The following is a 24,582-nucleotide window of genomic DNA, read 5'->3' on the forward strand; positions in this document are numbered from 1 at the left end:
GTGGCTCGAGAGTGGCTCGACACCAAAACAAGTTAAAAGCTAAAAAGTAACTTTTTACTCACTTGCCAAAATAAGCCTTAGTTGTTTAAAATTGAGTCCAATTTTATTCAAAAAATGGGAGAATAATACACAAATTTCTATTGGATCAAATTACTGGAGTCCAAAACTTGACGTGGGATCAATGCACTTTTTTAATATAAAATTTATTGAATTAGACCAATCACAATCGGTATATTATTCACACTTCAAAAGTGTGAACACATTCAATTCTTTTTTTTTTTTCTTTCAATCAGCATTTCAATGTACTTCCAATAGCATCATAGCGAAATAAACAAATTACACTAAAAAAAAAAAAGAGAAAATGTCTACACATCTGAAATTACTTAGAAAATGAAAACCAAGATTCTACATACCTTATATAATAAAGCATTAAAAACAGATTGTTAAGCAAATTCAAAAAAACAAATACTAGTATCAAATAAGTCATGCAGTGTCTTGAAACAAGAACCTTCCCGAACCATTCCCACAATGCAATGGTAGATGCTCTACCTTCAATGTCCTATCTGGAACCAGAAGTTACCCCCATTCCACCTGTGTTACTGCGAAGTGCGCATCAATACATCAAAAACCACACATAAAAGTAATAGCAGCAGCAGGCAACAACAAAGTAACCTCTGAAGCACATAATCAATATGAGCACAACATGGAAAACCATACAACAAAAATACATAAATGAACATCTAAATCTCACCATAAATTAATGCAATGTTATGATTGACAACGTCAACTATCTATTTGGCATAACATACTTCATGTAAGAATTTGACAAAATGGTTTAAGAATTTGGATAACACGGATTACAATGACATTATATGTTCACAAACATCATACAAAAAGTAATTTGGTTAGAGCATGAGAGATAGATTAAAAAGGTAAAAGGAAGAAAATTACCTAGTTATGGCAAGCTTAACTTGAACAATCAGCTTGTCAGGTTGTTCCAAATTTTCAAGTATCAAATTAATTTAATTGCAGTTCATGGGGGAAAAAAATGCCAAGGAAGAAGCTAAAGAGATGAACTTACAGCACCATGCCATCGAAGGAGTTGATAACAATTCCATCAGGGAGATAATATTCGGTAGACAATGGCTTCACACTCAAACCGAGTACTCCTCTCTCGATCCAGCAGAATACTCATAATCCTCCCATATCAGGCAAAATGTTTCATCATGTAAGTGAAAAAAGAGTAGTGGAAAACATGGATCATCTCTTAAAACCAACAAAACTTCTTTCAATGCCCAAAAATGGATACGACCGCAAAAATATTCTCTCTCATTGAGATCATAATATGGAGATATGAGCTCAAATTTTTCATCCACCACATCCCACGAATCTTGACAAACATAATAAGCATACAACCAGCGCTTATATAGTGATCCAACAATAATGATTTTTTCATTATGCATGGGTAACAGAAACAAATACACAGGGCGCATGGAAGGAAGGTTGTTTCAATGGCTTCCATTCATTATTGGAAGCATGAAACACTTCCGCCCACGCCTGTGAACTACAGTTGGTGCTAGAACCACCCCAGGGCTTAGTGCCTCCAAAGACAAATTTTCCTATCAATACCCACAGCTTTACCACAACTTTGGCAGCTAGGAGCTACCTCCTTGCCTTTTTGAATCTCTGCAAGGGCCCAATACTTGACTTTGTGACTACCTCGTGTGGCCCCAAAGCAGTATACAACCGATTCCAATGTAGTCCAAAAACAACCAAATGCTGCCATATTAGGGGTCTCACACACCGGGGTGACCGGTGTGGAGAAGAACTCCCCCGTCTCCTCTACTTTCCCTCCACTAATAAATATCTCAGCTATCTTCTTAACCAGATTGGCTCTTCTCTTGGCTTCTTTTTCCATTTTCTTTGTGACAGGGCCCAAGGATAGATGCTGCTTCATTGAAATTGATTATATACCAACTCGTTTTTTGTTCACCAGAAAGTTTGGTTGTGCTCACACAAAGATACACCAAGGATGATGGATTTGATCCTTCCATATTGAAACCTTCCATTTCTTTCGCTGCTTGCAGTAGTAAGGAAGGGACCCAAGTAAGTTCTATTGAAGCGGAAGAAAAAAAATTAATAAATAAATCTGGTTGGGAAGATTATTTTTGAAAACTCGGCTAAAAGTTAATTTTTCAATTTTTTGACTTTTTTGAGTCATTATTATTTTTTATTTTTCTATATATATTTTTCAAAAAAGCAAAAAAAACAAAAAACAAAAACAAAAAAAAAAACTTTTAACCTATTTCTCAAAATAAGCCGTTATCAGTGTTAAATTTTTATTATTTTTTTTTTATAATTTCCCATAATAATTATCAACAAAACAGCAAAACAAAATCAAATGGGAAGAGGAGGTCGGAGGGAGTACCTGAGATGAGAGGAGACGAGTTGCTCCGCCGCTTAGAACAACTCCTCCTTCTATACTTTTCACCGTGGCAGCAAACACAATTGTAGAGCAATTGTGACATCTTTTTGGAATACAATCACTGATTTGGTATTTATGGGATTGTTTTGGTAACTATTAGTTAAAAAATTATTGTCAAAAAATTAATTTTTCTTTTAACTTTTTGTATATTTTTTTTATAAAAATTAAAAAAATTAATTAAAATAATAGTTAATTCTTTACTTATTTATATCTATACTACATATATATAAGCAAAAAATATATAAGCAAATGTAATGTATTCTTAAAATTCTTCAAAACGTCAATACTAATATCTCAAAGTTCTATCTTCTACGTGGCAGTTTCTGAAGTCTCCCTACCTCATTTCCCTAATTTCTAATTTTTTTAATATAATAAAAATTCAAATAAAAATTAAAAAAATTGAAATAATGAAATTTAGATATAAATAAGAATATGATTTGTTAATCTATATCTACCAAAAGCATTATCTAAATCTTTATTTGGATTTACTCCTATTTTTTCTCCCTCTATCACATATATTAAAAATTAAAAAATTTGAAATAATGAAATTTAAATAAGGATATGATTTGTACTTATCTATAACTTCATTTCTCCTTTTAAATTCTTAATCTTCTGCTCATAATTTTTATTATTCGTTATTATTGATTTAGTGATAAAGATAAAATATATATATATATATATATTTTTCTAATCAATACTTATCCCTTTTGTTTGATTTTTTTTCTCCTCTATCTTTAACTTCCCATGGTTTAATTTCTTAAGATGAAACACAAAACGCACAAGCACACCTTGAATGTCCATATTTTCAAATGATTTAGGATTTTATTCATATGTGCCTTTATGTTCAAATCATTTTATGTTTTGAATAAATTGTACTTAGATTTGGTTAGATAATCTCTATTTTAGTTGGTGATTGCATACTTTTGGGTGCAAAACAATTATATTATTAGAATGTAATTCCATATTGTTTGAAAATTATTTAAGAATTTGTTATGAATTAATACAGGAAGACTATGTTGGCTCAGAATAAGAAGAGTATTAATAATAGGATGAGGAAGGCTACATGAGAGGATGCAGTACAAAAATCTTTCAAAATAAATTTTCGTCACTATATTTATTCAAGGTAATAATTTGATGTTATTTCTTTTAACTATTGAAATAGTTTGCATTGGATCATTGCTCTGTGTGTGTGTGTGTGTTTTTCTTTCTTTTTTTGGTTATAGTATTTCTTCAATCCCATCTCTCAATTTAGTATCTCTTTGAAAATTTTGTTTTTCCAATAATGAAGTTTAGAATTAATTTCTTAACAAATTTGTTTTCTTATTTTATTGAAGGATCCATACAAGTAACACTTCCATACGACACATGAAATTAATGAATAGAACACAGAGATGGTAGGGAGGTACTACATATTTGTCGATCTCTCTTTATTATTAGAATAATGTTTGAGCTCTAATGCAGCTCTAATGATGTGGAGAGTGCCCATGTGAAGGTGAGGCCCACGCTCCTCTCTCTAGTATTAGAGCTATGTATCATAACTATTATTATTATTAGTTGATTTTCTAGATCATACTATCAATTTAGAGCTCATATGATTTAATTTAATGTCCATGATTTTAGTTGCATTCGACCATTGTTTTGTTGAGTAGCCTATATAATTTATTTGTTAGTATATAATGATTAAAGTTATCATTTATTATATTTCTTCAAATACAATTCAAATAGCTTGTCATCATTTTTTTATAAATAAAATGGATTAAAACTATAATTTTTATAATCCTACTAAGTTCTTATTTTGATTTTTTTTTTCTTAAATATTGTAGGAACTACGCAAGTATTAATGAAGAAAATGATTATGGAGAATGAATTATACTCATATGATATAGAGTTGCTAACAGGATCAATTGATGATTTATTTATTTGTTTGAGAAGTTTTTTCTATGAGCAGGGTAACAAACTCATATTAAAAAAATTCAAAAACCTACTTAGAAATTACAATTAAAGGTTGAGATTTATTAATGATCGCTTTTTTGAGTTTATATATACATATATATACATATTTTTTTTTTCCCGGCATGACGCTATAGTTTGATACAAATTATTTATGCTATCAAGTGATTGTGATAATATTACCCCCAATAATCTTCATAATTAACAAATTTTTATGCATATCAAATTTCATTGTGAAATTTTATGAGTTAATTATTGTTAACATCTACCATGATGGCCTAACATCTTGGCTTGCCAAGACATAATTCAAGATTAAAATAATTTATTTATCACACAAAATGTCTATTGTCTTTTTTTCGTGTGTCACACAGGTTACTGCTAGTATTATATAAAGAAAATGGAGTTTCTAAACTATAAGAGCACTAAGAGCTTCAAACTCTCAACCCAATTATCTTGCTTTTTGATTTTTTTTTTTTAAAGAAAAAAACATCAATTGACTACTAAAAATTGAAATTTAAAATTTAAAATTTAAAATTTAAATCATAGTAAATAAATCACTTAATGAATATTCACCTATGATTTAAGAATTCAAATTTCAAAATTTAGAGCGCCGATGGTTGTCTGCGGCTGCCTTATATTTAGCATTTGTTTCCTCCCAGTTTTGTCGTACTTCTTCTTAGATTGCTTGGCCTTGTTTGACCATGGATTCGGTGGCAGTACTCACTCCTGGACCCTGAGGCAAATGGAGCAAATCAACTGCATGTTTTGGAGGCGTGACATACACCAGAGAGAATGATGACTTTCCTGTGGCACTGTGAATTGCGCTATTATATGCAAATTCTGCTTGAGGCAAAACAAGATCCCACTACTTTGGCTTGTCTCCACAAACGTTGCGAACCAAATTGCCCAAAGTCCTATTACTCACCCATGTTTGATCATCTGTTTGAGGATGTGAGGTTGAACTACGATTCAAGGTTGCGTTAAATTTCTTCCACAAAGTCACCCAGAAGTTGCTAAGGAACTTGACATCACGATCTAAGGTAATGGACTCAATGCAAACGAACTACTTCTCGAAAGAATAATCGAGCTACATGAGAGGCGTTAGAAGTCTTTCGACAAGGAAGAAAATGCGCGATCTTTGAAAACCTGTCAACCACTATGAACACAGAATCAACTCCACATTGGGTACAAGGGAGTCCCAACACAAAGTCCATCGACAAGTCTTCCCAAATGTTGTTAGCAACAGGTAGAGGCATCTATAGAGGCCAGTATTCTGAGAGTGCCCTTTGGATACCTGACAAATGTAGCACTTCCTCACAAAATTGCCAATATCTCACTTCAACTAAGGCTAGAAATATCGTTCTTCCCAAGCACAAAGAGGTACGAGGAATGCACAAGCGATTTCCTCGAAATAGATAGGCATCAGTGATGTGGAAATCAGTGACTGGTTGCCTTTGAATACACTTTGCCCATATCTCCTTGAAGTCATCATCATCTGGATAAAGGTCTTTCAGGAACTCAAAACCCACAATCTCATGTGTCAACGTGACTAATAAACTAGCCCGTCGACTCAAGGCATCCGTGACTCAATTTAGAACCCCTAATTTGTCGTGAATAGTAAAAGGAAATTTTTTATGGAAAGTAGACCATCTTACATGCATGTCATCCAAGTGCTTCTGGCTGTTGATAAACTTTAAGGCTTGATGATCAGTATACAACACAAACTCTCTCTGTATTAGGTAATGTGTATCAGGTAATGTTCCCAATGATTCAAAGCTCGAACCACTGCATAAAATTCTTGGTCATAAGTGCTCCACTTTTGCTGAGCTTCACTTAATTTTTCGCTAAAAAAGGCCATTGGTTTATGTTCTTGAGATAGGATGGCCCCAATGCCCACACCACTAGCATCACACTCTACCAAGATCTTCTCAAAACTGGGCAAAGCCAGCACTAGTGCAGTGCACAACTTCTCTTGATCAACAAGAAGCTCTTTTCCGCATCATCATCCCACAGGAATTTTCCTTTTTTCATGCACTCTGTGATTGGTGCCACAATAGTGCTGAAACTTCGAATGAAACGCGTATCAAATGTAGCCAACCCATGGAAACTTTGAACATCACTAAACCATCTGAACTAACCACATAACCCAGGAACTTGTGAGGAAACTACACTCTTAAAGTTAACTTACAACTTGCTTACCTCTAGCGCTGTCAACACCTTCCGTAAATGGGCCATGTGGTCCTCTGATTTACTGTAGATTAAGATGTCATCAAAACAAACGACGACAAATTTCCTAGTGAAAGGTCGTAATACCTGATACATAACTCGCATAAAGGTGCTGGGAGCATTGGAAAGGCCGAACCATACAAACCATCCTTAGGCTTGAACGCTGTTTTCCATTCATCCCCAGGATGGATTCGAATTTGATGGTTTGAAAACCACTTTGATCCTTCCATCTTTCTTTGGCGTTAATAATGCCAGAACAGCACTTAGGCTTTCACAAATAAGTCCCTTTCGCAGCAATTCTTCAACTTTCTCTCGCAGGATCTCACTCTCTTTTAGACTTATTTTGTAGTGTGGTAGGTTTGGTAGACTTGCTCTTGGTATGAAATCAATTTGATGCTGATCAGCAGTAAGCACTTGGGTCGAAGTTCATCCGGTAACTCATCAGCAGTAAGCCCTTGGAATTCGTCCAATAATGGTTGAATTTTCTAAGGGATGGGTGTGATTGTTCTCTTTGGCCTCAGGTACCATTGATTTCACAACCATAGCAATTTTATGAGACCCCCAATCAAACATTATAACTAATACATGACTAGCATCAGTTATCTTGATAGCAGGTCCTTTTTTGATCCAGCAGATATTGCAAGGAGAGGGGTGTGGTTCAGGAGACAACTTCAGGTGCGCTACCAATCGTCTAGCCACAATCACACACCTTTTGATTTATGGTACAAGAAGAGCGAAAAATACTGTGACGTTGACTGAGGTCCTCAGTTTTTGAACCCTTTAAAAATAGAACCCTTTGAATTACACAATTGACTCGTTCTCCCTCTTCTTTGGCGAATTCAACACCATCATACTGATCACCCTCATATTCTGCGTCTTCATCATCCCCAATTTCATCTTCTTCTTCAACTAAATTAATAGTCCTTTCTGGGCACACATTAGAGCGATGGCCAAGCTTGCCACTTATCCGTTGCTGGTTTAGCATAAGGATTTGTGTTTCGAGGTGCCTCCCTGCTACTTGATCCAGTCATCTGGTTTCCTCCAGCGGTACTGCTGATTCATTGGACTGTTGGTTGGGCAGCCCCTTTTTCTTTTTCCGTAGTAGGAAACGATGAATCAGGAAAGTTCCAACGATATCCAAAATAGGTTGTCTTGCGCTCCATTAGCACGGCTTTGAGAGCCATATTATGTGCTTCATCCACAATCCACATTATCGATTACCCCATCTTCTCTCGAATGGTTAATTTTAACCCATTGAGGTACTGGGTTACACGCTGTCCTTCAGTCTCATTCAGATTTTGCGATCTAAAAGTTCGCAAAATTCAGTTCTATAATCAAATACAGATCAGCTTCCTTGGGTGCAATTTTGGTCCTAAAACAAGTATTGATCATAATCTGGTGGTAAAAATTTGTCCTGAAGGAGTTGTTTCATCCGACACCAAATATTTTTCTTCAATTGATCCCACCATACTGCACCAGCTCCTTTTAGTTTGGAACAACTCTAAAAAATCGCTCCATCTCTAAAAAATCGCTCCATTCCTCAATATGCAGATTTCCATTGAACTGGGGAAGATCTATCTTCATTCGGTACTCATCGAACCCTTGTTGTTGTTGCCTTTTGGGTTGATAGTTGGCTGGAAGTTGTTCAAACTTTGGTTCAGACTCCTCTGACCTCGGGTAAATCCTCCGATGCGCACTCTGTTCAATTGCTCTTCTTGTTTCTCATATGCTACATAGGGCCTCGACCCCACGATCACTGCCAATAGGGATTAAATCACACGAGGCTCGATATCGTTACATCGTTCTAGTAGACGAACAAAATCCTTGAATCCACAAGGGAAAAAAAAAAAAAAATTCAAGAAAAATTGAATTATAATTTGTAATAAATCCTTGCTAGACACGAAAATAAACAGAAAATTTTAATAAAGTTATTTCCCAAACGAAACTTTCCTAAAACGACAGAATCACTAATTTGAAGGGATTAAACGAATGAATTTGGCTAAAATCCAGCATTCATCATCGCCGACTACTCGCGCGATGATTTCGATTTAAAATGCCGTTTCTGATCAGACTATCAAATTTGAGACAATTCCTAGCTCATCCCAAAAGTGTCGCTATTGCTCTTAATCTAGTATCTTTCTTGCCTTTCGTCGGTCTAATTGTTCCAAGAAGTCTTCAGCTACTTGTTCTACATCAGAGACTATGCGATTGGTACCATAGAATTTTCTCAGAGAAATTCGAGTCTCACTGTGATTGTGTCGATGGAAAATGGATAAATCTGGAGCGATTCCCAAATTTTTGGCACCAGCTTGGAGTTGGCGGATGAGAAAGATGAGCTTGGTTTAGAGAGAGATAAAGAACAGATAAATATTTGTAGGAATGTGTGCAAATGAGAAGGGATAATTTACGTTAGGTTTAATTTTCAAAACTCAATTCTGTTTTCAATTTTTAAAATACAATTTCAAAATTATATTCAAAACTCATTTCTTCTCTATTTTTTTATATTTTATTATTATTAATTAATTAATCAATCACTTTTTTTGTCTCCTCTCTCCTCACATTCTCTCTAAAAAAAAAAGTACAAATCATCCCAAAACTAATTTCAAAACTCATAATCAAACAAATTTTCTCTTTTCAAATCATAATTCAAAAACTCAAAATTCAAAACACAACTCCACACTCAAATTATAATTCTAAAATTAAACCAAATGATCATTGTGGGTAGTGTCCGAGATAGGCAGCGGCGACGAAGACGAAAGAGACATTTCAAACCCTCCTCAATCTCTTCCTCTCTTCTTCTAACCCCCAAAATTTCAGTCAACATTTCAAACTCACTTGCTCCGTCTTCACCTAGCTCCTGCAGCTACACTAGCATCAGAAAATTTTCAAATTTTCAATTGCATCTTCTGTGTAAGACTCTGTGTAAAACTTTTGGAGGAAGTTTAGAGTGAAGATGAAAGAGGGCAGTGCCCTCCATCTGCTCTCAAACTTGCAATTATTGCTTCTCTCTTAATGGCGGATTTAGGTTCTCAAAGAAGGGTTTGTTTTATATTTTTGCTTTTCTATATTTATGTAAATTTTATTGAACTAATATTTTTGTCAACGTTTTCAAGAGGACATCCTTTGCTCGACAATTTGATTATCACTAAAGGCTAAGGATGATCCTTCAATCTTGAAACCCTATTTCTTGGATATACGGAGCAATGCAACTTTGTTTGTGACTGAGAGGATACCCGATCTGTTTTCTGTATTGGCGTCCAAGCCTGGAATACGCATATGGAAGTATAGTTACGATATGTCGAACATTATTTCAATGGGATTTAATTTCCGTGCTGTTTTCAGGTGTTTTTCATCTTTTTGTGATCTATGTTTTCAATTATTATTCTTATCAATTTAATGATTTTTTTTAAAAAAAAAATTGTTCTCAATGCTTGTATAGGCAAATTGGTGATGCCTTGGCAACTTTGTTAAAAAATGAGTACCATGGAAATCTCCTAAGGCTCTGCTTGATTAAAAATTTGGGAAGAGATTTGAAAAAGGAAATGAAAAAAGTGTGTGAAATGGTGAAAGGTAGAGGGAGTTAGAATCGCTGACGGGGGAGCAAGTAAAGTTATGTTTCATGACCCAAAACAAATACGGTAGGCATATTAATTTAAATTTTTTTATCCATTTACTATTACTTGTCTAGTTTCCTATTGTTTATGGTTATATATTTTCATATTTTAGCTCAGGAGCTGATTTGGATTGGGGCTTAAAGAACGATATCAGAGTTTTGAAAAGAATGATGGAACATGTGTCAATTCACAAATCTCCCAACTATCAAGCCTATCCTCGTGCGCTTAGCCTATTTTACCGTCTATGTAATGATGCCCAATTGAAGTCGGGTCAAGAGTTGAGGTACAATTAGTTTTTTTAAATTTTATTTGTTATTCATATTATTTTTTTGTAACTTTCTTATTTAATCGTATTTTATTTTTTTGTTAATATGTAGGGACACAACTTTACGTACAAAAATGCATCGTTTTTCAGTTGCAACCATAGGTTTCACAATTCTTTTTCAAAACCTAGGACTTCGCCGAGGTGAATGTTATTTTGTTTGATAGTGTCATGAATTTTGAACATGGTGTTTGCAGTATACCGAGTTGGAGAACTTATTATTTGAGTGTCACAAAGCTAAAATTAAATACTCAAAAATTATACCGGGTTGCATTTTTATAATTAATACTTTGGCTAGCTTCGTGACACTCAAACAATAAGTTCTCTAACCTGGTATACTGCAAACACTATGTTCAAAATTCATGATACTATCAAACAAAGCAACATTCACCTCGACGAAGTCCTAGGTTTTGAAAAAGAATTAAAGCCTATGGCTGCAACTAAAAAACGATGCATTTTTGTACACAAAGTACAATGTATCCCTACAAGTTAACAAAAAAATAAAATATAATCAAATAAGAAAGTTACGAAGAAATAATATCAATAACAAATAAAATTTGAAAAAACTAACAAAAATTATACCTCAACTCTTGACCCGACTTCAATTGGGCATCATTTCATGAACGGTAAAATAGGCTAAGCGCACGGGGATAAGCCTGATAGTTGGAAGGTTTGTGAATCGACACGTGTTCCACCATTGTTTTCAAAACTCTAATATCGTTCTTTAAGCCCCGATCCAAATCAGCGCTTGAGCGAAAATATGAAAATACATAACCATAAACGATAGGAAACTAAACAAGTAATAGTAAATAGATAAAAAAATTTAAATTAATATACATACTATATTTGTTTTGGGTCATGAAACATAATTTTACTTGCTTCCTGTCAGAGATTCTAACTCCCTCTACCTTTCACCATTTCACACACCTTTTTCATTTCTTTTTTCAAATCCCTTTCCAAATTCCCAATCAAACACAGCATTCAAAGATTTTCATAACACTCATTTTTTAACAAAGTTGCTAAGGCATCACCAATTTACCTATACAAGTATTGATAAACAATTTTTTTTTAAAAAAAAAAAATCATTAAATTGATAATAATAATATTTGAAAACATAGAACACAAAAAAAAGATGCAAAACATAAACCTGAAAACAACACGGAAATTAAATCTCATTGAAATAATCTTCAACATATCGTAACTATATTTCCATATGCATATTCTAGGCTTGGACGCCAATACAAAAAACAGATCGAGTATCCTCTCGATCACAAATAACGTTACATTGCTCCGTATATTTAGAAAATATGATTTCAAGATTGAAAGATCATCATAACTCCTTAGCCTTTGGTGATCACTACAACAAATTGCACTTTTGGCGACAAAATTTGATTGGCAACCAAAAATTATCTTAGTCGGCAAAAGTATAATATTTAGCTACTAATTTATTTTAATTGGGGTATATTGATTATTGGCAACTAAAAAAAATTTAGGTTCTAAAAATGCCACAATTGGTGACTGAAAAAATATTTTAGTCGCTGTATAGTTAGTTTTGGCTACTAAAATTATGCAGTCGCCGAATGAAAAACAAAAATTCAATTTTTATCTTTGGCGACCAAAATTTGCTCGGCAAAAATGTATTTTTAGCGACTAAAAAATATTTAGTCGCCAAAATGTATTTAGTAGCCAAAAATGTATTTTGGCTACTAAAATTATGTAGTTGCCGAATGAAAAACAAAAATTTACTTTTTATCTTTGACATTTATTTTCAGTGATTAAAAAAATTTTAGTCGGCAAAAATACAATATTTAGCTACTAATTTTTTTTAGTCAGGGTATATTGATTATTAGTGACTAAAAAAAAATTTAGTAGCGAAAAATGCCACACAATTGGCAACTGAAAAAATATTTTAGTCGCTATATAGTTAGTTTTGGCTGCTAAAATTATGTAGTCACGAATGAAGAACAAAAATTTAATTTTTATCTTTGACAACCAAAAGTTTGGTCGGCAAAAATATATTTTCAGCGACTAAAAAATATTTAATCGCCAAAATGTATTTAGTAGCCAAAAATGTATTTTGGCTACTAAAATTATGTAGTTGCCGAATGAAAAACAAAAATTTACTTTTTATCTTTGACATTTATTTTCAGCGACTAAAAAATTTTTAGTCGCCAAAGAACTAAAATATTTGGAGGGAGACATTTCAAATTTTGGAGGGATTTATAAAATTAATTAGAGACCAAAATGTTTAGTCGAGAATTAGAGGGATTTATATATTGTTTCCAAACCAAACACTAAACAAACCAGCGCCTCTCTCTCTCTCACATCAGCATCTCTCTCCCTCTCCCCCTCTGCTGCTCCTCTCCCCTTCCTCTCTCACCGCCGCTCCACCAGCCATGGAACAACTCTCCTCCGCCTCTCCTCCTCGCGTTTGCTGGCAACCAGAGCACCGATTCACTGTGACTCACTACCCCTCTCTCTCTCTCTCGCCTCTATTCGCCTCTGTTTCTCTTGCTTTGTGTCCATCGATGTTGGGTGTAGGAGCATCACCTCCATCACCACCATCGCACCTCCATCAATCCACAATTGACTTTACCCGAGGTATGTCTCTATTTCGCCCCCCCCCCCCCTCTCTCTCTCTCTCTCTCTACGTCTTCTTCCATTCGCACACTTTGACACAAACCCAACCTTAAATCGACCCAGCCCCAAATTGTGATTTGACAGCAATGTTACTGATTTGAATATTATGAATTTCAATTACTAGGGTGTGTGTGTTTTTATTTTTATTTTATTTTATTTTTTTATTTGGTTGCACCAATAAAAATTTGCAAGGGTAAACAATATTGGCTAAACAAATGCCAGAATCCAAAGCTCAATTCTGATCTCCAGAATAATCAAATTGTTGCCCAGCCTTGGTGATTGTTAAGAAAAACACAAAGTAAACAATTTAGATTTTGTGAACTTTTGGCCAATGGGGAAAGTCTAGGATACTAATTGAACAGAAATAGATTGAGTTGGGATGTGAAAATTGCTCAAAGTTACAAATTACTTGGGGGAAATTAACTACATTCACCTTAAGAAAATTGGTTGAATGCCGTTATATGTTAAATCTAGCAAGAATGAATTAACAGGATTCAAAAGGCACAAAAAGAGAGCTGGAATGGGTCTTGATTACATGTTGAGGCACTTTGTTCACTACTTGGGCTTTATATTACTCAAATATATTATTCTTTTATATTTTATTTTATCTTTTGTGATGTATGCTCTACTTTTGCATATTGAATTGGCATAAAATTGTGTTTTGCTTCGTTAAGAACCCAATGTTGTTTTCTATTGGTAAACATGGTTGTTATCATAGACATAGACATTCAGGGCTTCAAGTTGTATATTCTCTCCACAGTAGTGAAGGTAGGCAGGCTTATCGGGTGCTCCATTTGGTTTGAGTGAGATTCTATTGATGTTATGAGCATGAAGCTGGCTTGCATTTTGTTGAAGTCCTATATAATTTTAGCAACATGTTGAAATTTAACATATAGAAAATGGAAAATACAAGAATCGGATGTTGGAAAAGATGGAAAAGTCAGCGTGTGGTGCTATTTAAATTTTAGAAATATTAATGTAGGAACTACATTATTTAGTGCTTGGAAAAAGGGAAATAATACAGCTGATAGTTAGAGTAAACTTTGAGCGCGAGGGATTTTCAAATAGTAAGCCACATTTCAAGTGTCCCATCTTTGGATGACCTGAGAAGGAAAAAAAACGTAATAATTTGTAGGATTTATTTTCAGTATGGATCAATTGCGTACACAAATTACCATGGACATGCACACTTTTAGAGTTGTATGCATACCTAATTTGGCACTGCACGTTTTATATGGAGTACATTGGTACTCCTTTTGGTGGCTCATTGAAATATAGGCCTCTTTTGGTGAATTGGGAGATGGAGAGCTTTTGAATTCTTGTTAGTATAGGTTTTCCGTGTGAAAGCTGTTGACAATCATGTCTAGTAGTTATTATAATAACTGGATTGAAGAGATCATCTAGTTTAGATGTTCATAATGTCATGAGAAATTTTATTGATTGCCTATTGCATTAATTAGCCGTATGCTACTTGGACACCCCATATATGAATTATGTGACACACTGGAGATTTGAAAAACAAACTTGATCATCAAACAAGTGATAAATTTATCAGTCTCTCTTGCTTTTATGAATAAATTTACAATGATAAATTTATCTGTAAGGACCTATAGGTAAATAAGTCCAGTTACTACGATTGATTGGTAAGTGTCCCTTTATTTAACTTACACTATTTTTCTTCATTCTGCATTTGGTCAAGGTTTTACATGCATAATTCTAACGTCAAAAAATGAATTGTGTTTCATATCATGTTCTTGGGGGACATGAACATTATTTAAGCACTACAAATGATTTTCTCCCACCAACTTTGGCTTTGTGCTGCACTTGTTATAAGGGCTTCTATTACTTCTCAACATGCAAGATACGGTTTCCATATCCATGGCAATGGGGGACTCCCACTGTATGATTTTATAATACAGTTATGATTGCTCTTGTTGAGGTTGATTTAAGTCGTTTGATTTCATATATAGTTGGTGTATGGATGTCACCGGTAGCTCGTATGATTATTTGTTTTGTATGAAATTACTATTTTTAGTTGGAATATACTTAGTTTATATGCAATGTTGACATTAAAAGTTGTTCTTTTGTTTAGATAGTTGTAAGTGAAATAGATGCAGATTGTGGAATAGGTGATAATATATATGTATTGTTTTGTTTGTATACCTATTACTATATACACGTTGTGGAAAAATTGATTTAAAAAAAAAAACATGAAATGATGTTTTTGCCGACTAAACAATTGGTAGTTGAAAATGGAGTAAATATTTTTAGCGACTAAATAGTTCATAGCTAAAAAAAGAATTAAACAGAAACAAATCTTTTAGCGACTCAATATTTAATAACCATAAACAAAAGACTTTAGGCGACTAATGATTTAGTAACCAAAAAAAAAAAAAAAAAAAAAGAAAGAAAGAAAAAACACTTTTGGTGACTAAACAAAAGAAATAAGACGAATAAAAAAGAAAAGTAGCGACCAAAAGTTTGGTCGCCCTAAATGGTTAAGTTTATGGTGACAAAATTTTAGTCGCTAAAAATATAATGTTAAATTTATTATGAACTTTGGGTGACTAAAAAATTAGTCTCCAATTGAAGACTTTCAGTGACTAAATAATTTTTAGTCACCAATTGAAGCCTTCGAGTTAATAATTTTTAATCGCCAATACCTTTCCCGACAATCATCTAGTGACAAAGTTGGCGACCAAAAAGTTTAGTCGGCAAAACATTTTGGCGGCTAAAATATGACTTTTGGCGACTAAAAATTTAATCACCAAAAGTGTAATTTGTTGGATGTCCTCTTGAAAACATTGACAGAAAGTTGAGTAGGACGGAGAGTATGCATGTTGTTGAACGCAGTGCATCCTCGCTTCCCATTTCTCATGTATAAAATTCGACCAAATTAAAAGAAAACATAAATATTACTATTAGTTCAATGGAATTTACAAAATATCTGAAAAAGAAAAACAAAAATATAAGAACAAACCCTTTTTTGAGACCCTAAATCCTCCATTGAGAGAGAAACAACAATTGCAAGTTTCACTCCAAACTTCACTCCTCCAAATGTTGACACAATTTTGGCTAAACAAGAGTCTAATACAGAAGACGCAGTTGAAAATTTTCTGATGCTAGGTGAGGAGGGAGTAAAAGAGAGTAACAGAGATGATGAAATGGGTTTGAAATGTTGACTAAAATTTTGAGCAGAGAAGAAGAGAGAGAAAGAGACTAAGGGTTTGAAATGATTCTTTCATCTTCACTCCAAACTTCACTCCTCCAAATGTTGACACAATTTTGGCTAGACAATAGAAGATGCAGTTGAACATTTTTTTGATGCTACACTGGCTGCAGGAGCCAGGTGGAGAGAGAAACAAAGAGATGATGAAATGGGTATAAAATGTTGACTGGAATTTTGGACGGAGAAGAAGAGAGAGGAAGAGATTGAGGGTTTGAAATGTCCCTATCACCTTCACTCCAAACTTCACTCCACCAAATATTGACACAATTTTAGCTAGACAATAGTCTTACACAAAAGATGCAGTTGGGAGAGTAAGAAATGAGAGAGTAAGAGACTGAAGTTTTTTTTCAAATTTTTAATTTAAACATGTAAAACATTTATATTAAAATCAACAACTAAACAAGATTCAAAGGCCAAACACATCCTACAATAAAAGGAAAAAATAACAAAAAAATAATAAATATGCTAAAAAGAATAGTTACGATGTAAGAAAAAAATAAATCTTTTCAAAGATATGGTCTGAGGTTATATTGATGATGACAGACAAATAATATTCGGTGATGAGCTCAACAAATATGTTGTATTTATTTATTTATTTATTTTTATGTTGTTGATGACGATGAATATGAACAGATATGATTTGGTGATGTTGTTGATGAACATATAGGATTTGTTGTTGATGAACAGATAGCAATTTGTCAAAATTTTTAAAAGTGATCTATAAATTTTTTTGATTATACTTTCATATAATCAATGAGAAAAAAAATATATAAAATCTATAGCCTCTGGACTAGAATTAAATCAAAAATTTTGATTAAAACACATATGAGCTTCTATATATAGCAATCGTTTAAGTATGATCAAATTCAAAGTGAAAAAACTTCACAAAGAAAAAACAGAGCAGTATATATATAGATTCAAACACATATATGTATATAGCTTCTATCGGAGAAGGAAGATCCACGGAGAGCGGCGACACCAGAATTGTTCAGATCAATAGCAACGGCAGATCGGGGGTGGCAGAAGATGAAGAGGAGAGAGGAGAGAGGGTCTGGTTTGGACGCAGTGGAGTATTGACCAGAGAGTTGCCGTTGTGACGTCGTCTATGGCTGAAGCTGCCATCGGAAAGAGGAGGAGGCAGCGACGCTTGTCAACTGCAACGGGGAAACTTTAGAGGCTTGCGACAAAGGCGGAAGAGGAAGTTCGCGTCGGAGATCTGAGATCGAAAGCAGCAGGGTCTAGGGTTTGGCTTTGGATTGATGAGCAACTGTGACCGAATGACGGTGCTGTTGCTTCAGCTGCGACAGGAGAGGGTGGCAGCGAGGCGGCCGACTCTGGCGTTGAGAAGAGCCAACGGAAGCGTAGTTTCTTCCTCCATCACCACCGCAATATATATAGAGCGTGTGTGTTTTAGAGAGAGAGAGAGTAGGTGGTGGTGGTGTTGACGATGACGGTAGTGATTCATCGGTTGAGGAGAAAGAGAAAGAGGTGAGAGAGAGAGAGAGAGAGAGAGAGAGAGAGAGAGACGCCGACTGTGTTAGGGTTTTGTTATACAGAGGGCCATTTTGATTATCTTGTATTATTATTATTTTTTTAACGGTTAAAAACTGATTTTTTTTTTATTTTTTTAAAAAACACATAAAAAATGATATAATTAAAAATTGACTTTTGATTACAAACCCACTTCTTCGGTTTTTCATGGATGGTATTATCTTTTGAACACTGCACTAGTGGACAGTATGCATGTGTAAACTATTTGATGGGTCTCCATCAGTTTACATGATTATGATACTATGTTTAAATTAGTTTTTTTTTACAGCTTAGGATAATGCAATGTAAGTTATTAAAGAAATTTGTTTGTTTACTTTTAGTTATGGGTTTTTACATTCTCCTTATTCAACTACTAGTTTAGGCACGGTGGAAATAATGTTGGAATTAATCTTCTCCTGTCTAATCTTTTATGTAGTACATGAAAAATTTATTCACAAAATAATTTATTTTAGAGAAAAATTGTTCCTTTCTTATAGTATCACTGTTATACTTACCCAAGCTATCAATCTTTCTTGTTCTAATTGAGGAGGTTAATCTCATTTGAACTTCGGCTGAAATTCAAAAAGAATATAATCTCAATGATTGCAATATAATCTCTCATGTCAACTATTGATAGGTAATATTTAAAAAGAAAAGGCATATGGAAAGAAAAATCGTACACTGCCACTCGAAGCCCAAAATGTAGCAAGAAAAATGTATCACAATTAGTAAATGTATGATTAGCAAACTCATGAACATATTACACTCAAGTCTGAGTGATATTGCAGTATTAGTTAGTTACAACACTCATTTTACTTTTCTAAGCTTAAGTTTCAAACTCTTCGTATTACACTTCTCTCTTGCTAAAGCTTAGTTAATGAACCAATTACAGAGAGAGAAAAATAGAAAGTAAAAAAAAATAGAAAAAACTAAACCTTAATCAACAAAACCACCTCTCTTTGGGCAATCAACTAACCCTCTAATCAAGCATACATGTCTATGAATTACACCAATCTCAAAACATCAAGCACTATCTATAATAGTTGCAAAAGCAAAAATCATCAACCACTAATTGAAAGTTCTAAACACATTATTAGATTTTAGCTCTTAAATACATTATCAAGCACTAAAGTTTATAAATGCCTCCCTCCATCATCAAGCACTAATGATTCAGCAAATATATTTAATTTCTAAAATTGAGAATGTTAGTCTTTTAGAGACATGGAATTCAACACTTAGGCAGATAACTTTTCAAGAAGCAATTTGTCTCACACCATTTTATTCATTTATCTGCACTTTTTGCCTCCCTCTATCTCTACTCTCCCTTATCCCACACCCACACACCCCCCTCTCTATTTTTTAATCTATGTAGCAAATATTTTACGCATACATACATATGTGGGGTTCACACGAGAAACTACTATATATCAAAAAAATGTTTTAGAGACACATCCATATAGAGGGAAAAAGAGAGAGATTTACTAACCAAGAAAAATGCTCTTTCTTTGATAACCTTCATAAATAACCTTTGGCACCACAATGCAAGGAGCATCCGTTTCAAAAATCTTCAAACCACAATCTCAAAAGAAATATTTCATAAACTCACAACTGAGATCCAATTGAGAGCATTCAAACTATTTAAAAGTAATGCAAACAAAAAACAAAAAACTGCTAATTTTTTTGGTCTTTCCCAAAAACAATAAACAAATAATAAAAATAATTTGCAAAGAAAACATTATCCAAAAAATAGATAAATTCATAAACTCAACCTAGTCAAGAAAAAGGGAACTTTTTCCTCACCCCAATCAAAAGTTCAGCAAAGGGAAACTTTTTCCTCAACCAAAAGTTTGATCATTCGATTAATCTCCCCTCACCTTCCATTCCCTGTGAATTAATAAACACATCAAATAGAGAAACAATTTATCAAGCATTAGGTGAACATTGTAGTAGCATAAACTATATAGTGGTTAAACCAACTATTTTGAACATCAATTATTGCAAAACTATACCCAAATCCTTAGAATGGAATGAATAACAATAAATTTAATTAAAATAACGGGAAATAGGTTGTAATTTATTCCAAGTGACATGAGGAAATTGGTTTTTGAACTATGGAAATCGAGTAAAAGATTAAATAATCAACTTACAACATGAATGTACAAAAAATAAAAAATAGAAGCAAAAAAAAGGATGGAATCTTGATTACCTCTATTGATGGAGCCTTCAGAACTATTCTCCTCACCAAATTTCAATGCCTCCGTCACATGTACAAAGCATTAAGAATAAAAACATCAGCCTTACATGAATTGATAATTTCTCTACAACACTCCAACTCAACAAAAAATTGTGCATTGATTTTAGGAGAAAAGATCTTTCATACTTAAACCTTATTCCTTGGATAACAACAACAACAACAACAACAAACAAACAAACAAACAAAAGAAAAAAAAAACTACTACAATAAAAGGTGGGTGTGTCCAACATAGATGAAGGAGCAGAAGGGTTTGCAGAATTCGAAAGGAAGATTCATCTTAATTTTATATATATATTTCAACAACAGTAGCAAAAATAAATAAATCTATAAATAAAACTAACAAAACTCTACTAACTTGTGGATATAATGTTAAGGGGAATAAAGAGATATGAACAACTAACAAAAGAGGGAGGGAGAAAGTCAAAAGATGGCATATAGTAATCCTAAAGACCTTAAAAAGGTTGTCTGAACCCTTTTCCAACAATAAAAAACTAAAAAAGAAAGTCAAACATTGATTTTAGCAAATCGAATCAATCACTTCACGATTCACCGATTTGGTTTACCGATTCACCTACAATTCATGGCTATTTGCGACTCATACAACCTGTTCATATTGATTACCCACTGAATCGAATCGCAAATCGTATGATTCTAATAACATATATCTCAACACATTTCATATTCATATAAATGAAATCAAAACCATAAAGAAACACAAACAATTATGCCCAACTGCACTCCTTTTCAATTATCCATAAAGAAATTGAAGAAAAAAAAAATTCAATCAACACTACATAAACAAACCTACTAAATGGTAGCTAAAATGACATATGACAAATAATAGGGAACTAATAATTAGACCAAGCAACCATATGACAACAAATGTTCTATAATAAGAAATGAGTATATATGTTTTTATCATTTATCATTTTCGATAACTTAGAAATGACAATATTAAATTTAAAAAAAAATTCGTAAACTAAAAACAGATTGAACAATTTTATTCCCAATGGAAGCCAAGCATTCTATTAAAGAATTAGGATACCTTTAAAGGGTTAACATGGTGCATTGAAATGCTACGGATAGCAGCTGCAAAAAAAAAAATATATATATATTCAAATAGCTCCAACTATTCAAATCCTCCCATAAGCAAAATATGAACCAACCCTTTTAGATCCATTTGGTTTGCTCATGGGAAGTAGCCAACGCACTGCCACAACAAAAAACAAAATTTGGATTAAAAAAAAAAAAGTAGCAAAAACTAGGCCACAATATTGATATTGATATTGTGCACGTTTGAATATGAACACTAAAATTGCTTAAGAGGTTGACACACCACGGCTATGTATGTAGTGAAGAAACAGCTCATTTTAAGGGAAAAAGAGAACCGCTCATCAATTGATGAAGGCATTGTTAAAATATTGATAAAATTGTTTACGAAATCAATTGACAGGACCCAAGACACGAAAGAAAGCATACCCACAAAAACACAAAAGCATGAGAGAGAGAGAGAGAGAGAGAGAGAGAGAGAGTACCCAAATGGAACTTAATTTAACATTACTAAGAATGGGAATAAAGTAAAGACTTACTGGAAGAGAGTAGTTAGAATAGAGAAAACTTGCAGCTCTCAACCTTGGTCCTTGATGGACTTTGGGGACCTACAACTCGAAAAATAAAATTAAAAGCATCAGAGAGAGAGAGAGAAAGAGAGAGGGAGTGGAAGTTTTAAAATTTTAATCTTAGGCAAATGAAAGTTTCAAATAATCTTAATAAATCCGTGCCTATGTCATTCCAAAGAATAGAAAATATAAGTAAGCAAGCTCCATTATCCCTTGTCCAAAAATTGCCTAATGTTTATTATTAAAAATAACATCTAACTCCCATTGTTTGTATCACCAATTTGAATATACCTCTATTTTTGCTAAACCTTACCACCATACACTACATTTACTTGGCCTGTTATAATAGATTCACTCACTATTTGAACAACAAAAAAAATAGAATTATATAAGCAGCTGGTTTAACCAAAAGAAAATAAACTACTTTAATTGAGGCATTTTACCGAACATGGCGTATGCATGAAGAGATACACACAAAATATAGAGGGGTAAAGATACAGATTTTAATTGAGGCAATATAAATGAGAAATACAATCAAACCCAAATGAGAAACAAAGATTAATGGAATGGTGAAACAAATCACATAATATAAATGAGAAACACAATCAAACCCATATAATTGAGGCCATTTGATTACCCCCTAAAAAACTACACTCTCGTGTTGCATATGTTAGACATCCAATGAAAACCCAAATAAAAAGTTCGAGGCATTTTGGAGACTCATTTTAGAAAAATATTTCAGAGACCTATGTGAGACATTTTACATAACATAGTGTATGCATACAAAGAGACACGCATAAAACCAAAAAAGTCGAAAAAGAAAATCAACAAAAAAAAAAATGAATTGAGAAACCCTAGATATGCCTAGAAAAGGGAGGAAAAATTTGAAGAGGATACCGATCTCTTTCTTGCTGGTTGCATCCACCGATCTACCTTGCATTTGATCAAACAGTGCACTCAAATCTCAACAAAGTTGCCATAGGTAAAAACCAAGAAGGGAGAGAGAGAGAGAGACTGAAACAAAACCAGAGAGAAGGAGATTAAAATTTGAAATGAGGATAAGACAGAGAGAGAGGAGGACATCCGTGAGAGAGATAGTGAACCGTTGGTTATAATGTATCTCCAAGACAATTTCTTGCCACGTAGAACAAATTCAAAAAACTGATTTTTTTATTATTTTTTAAAAACATAAATATAAAAAATGATATGATTCAAAACAAATTAAAATTTAACTTCTTATTACTAAGCTAAGAGCATCTCCAATGGCAAACCATTGGAACTGCCAAAGCTATAATATAGCAGCTATGATGAAAAAGGGGTTCTATAATGGTGAGATATAGCAGCTGTTAAAAATGGCAAATATCAAAGTTGTTGCCAAATTTGACAACAATGGCAAATCTGCCAGCTCACCCAAAACCAACTGATTTTCTTCATTCCCCTACCCTCCCTCCCTCCCTCCCTCTCTCATCATTTTCTAGAAAAACTCACACAAAAACAGATCAATTTTTTCATTTTGAGAAATTCACGAAATTTTTTCAAAACAAAACTCACCAATTTGTTTAAACAGTGTTGGCAATTGACATTTGAAAAAAAAAATCAACAATTTTTTTTAAAACAGAATGTCACGAAAACAACAACAACATTCAAGCAATCTCAAACAAATTTCAAGTAATCTCAAAAAATCTCAAGCAATCCAAGCAATAATCAATAAATCTGAAGCAGATTTTAAGCAAAAAAATACCAGGTGACTCCCAGCTTTGCCTCGCCGGAGGAGCTAAGCCGACAGCTCCGCGGTCTTCCTTCTGCGTTCCGGCACAAAAACCACCATCATCTCATGCGTGTGGGTCAGATCTGAGCTGATCTAAACTTTCTCTATTTCAGATCGGGAAAAAAAATATACAAATCCACGGCGCCAGATCTGGAGCTTCCAGATCTGTAGCTGAGCTTCCGTATCTGTGTGAGAGAGAGAGAGCGAGAGAGAGTTTGAGGAAGAATGACTTGGTTACCGTTTGATTTGGAAGATATGAGGAGAGGAGAGGAGAGGAGACGAGAGAGATGAAGACTGGTGAGAGGAATGAAGAGAGAGCAGAGAGACAGATAGAGAGAGAGCTTGGTGTCATAGAGACTTGGGAGATGATTGTTCTAGAGGCTAGTGCTGAACCGTTGGATGCTCATTTGTCATTGGAATGCTTTGAGCAACGGCTCTTTTTCTTCCTCTCTCAAAAGTAATTTTTAGATGAAGTTTGACAAGTTTAAAAAAAAATTAGAAAATTATTTTAAAAGTTAAAAATTATTACTATTTATCAAAAGTTAAAAATTACGATTGTATAATTTTTAATTTTAATTTTTTTTTACATATTAATTTATACAATTTTTAATACATATTTTTTCATAAAAAGTTAAAAAATTAACCCAAACATTCATATTTTGTTCCTCAATTTTTTAGTTTAAAAAGATAAAAAATACACTTATTTAGAACACTCCAAACAACCCCTTAGTCTTTTTTTTTTAATAAAAAATTAATTTTTTGAAATGCATAGAGTTGGTAAAAAATTGATTTTTTTAAAGAATTTTAACATTTTTAATGAAAAAATAGAAAAATAATATGATTTAACTTTTTTTATAAAAAAAATAAAAAAATAATATGATTTAAAAAGGTTAAAAAATAAAAAAACTGACTTCTGCCAAAACGCCCCAAAGCCACTTCTTTTGT

At 33.5% G+C, this 24,582-nt stretch overlaps 1 long non-coding RNA gene across 16 annotated transcripts; it reads right to left on the bottom strand.

The window, feature by feature from the left end:
• Positions 1 to 232: 232 nt before the first annotated feature.
• Positions 233 to 24,093, bottom strand: LOC114257300 (uncharacterized). 16 transcript variants are annotated; one of them, XR_014340802.1, is made up of 10 exons: positions 23,611 to 24,080; positions 22,767 to 22,883; positions 21,840 to 21,908; positions 21,417 to 21,460; positions 21,296 to 21,339; positions 20,203 to 20,251; positions 19,483 to 19,880; positions 18,512 to 18,568; positions 1,082 to 9,518; positions 233 to 599 (listed from the first exon to the last, which is right to left on the bottom strand). It is a non-coding gene; the product is annotated as an uncharacterized LOC114257300 (long non-coding RNA). The 16 variants fall into 16 exon arrangements; XR_014340799.1 differs by having other exon boundaries at positions 1,082 to 2,113; positions 2,429 to 9,518; positions 21,296 to 21,460; XR_014340800.1 differs by lacking the exon at positions 21,417 to 21,460.
• Positions 24,094 to 24,582: the final 489 nt, after the last annotated feature.

Source organism: Camellia sinensis, chromosome 9, assembly GCF_055761805.1.
Source record: "Camellia sinensis isolate YWXY chromosome 9, ASM5576180v1, whole genome shotgun sequence".
In the NCBI taxonomy this organism is placed as follows: domain Eukaryota; kingdom Viridiplantae; phylum Streptophyta; class Magnoliopsida; order Ericales; family Theaceae; genus Camellia; species Camellia sinensis.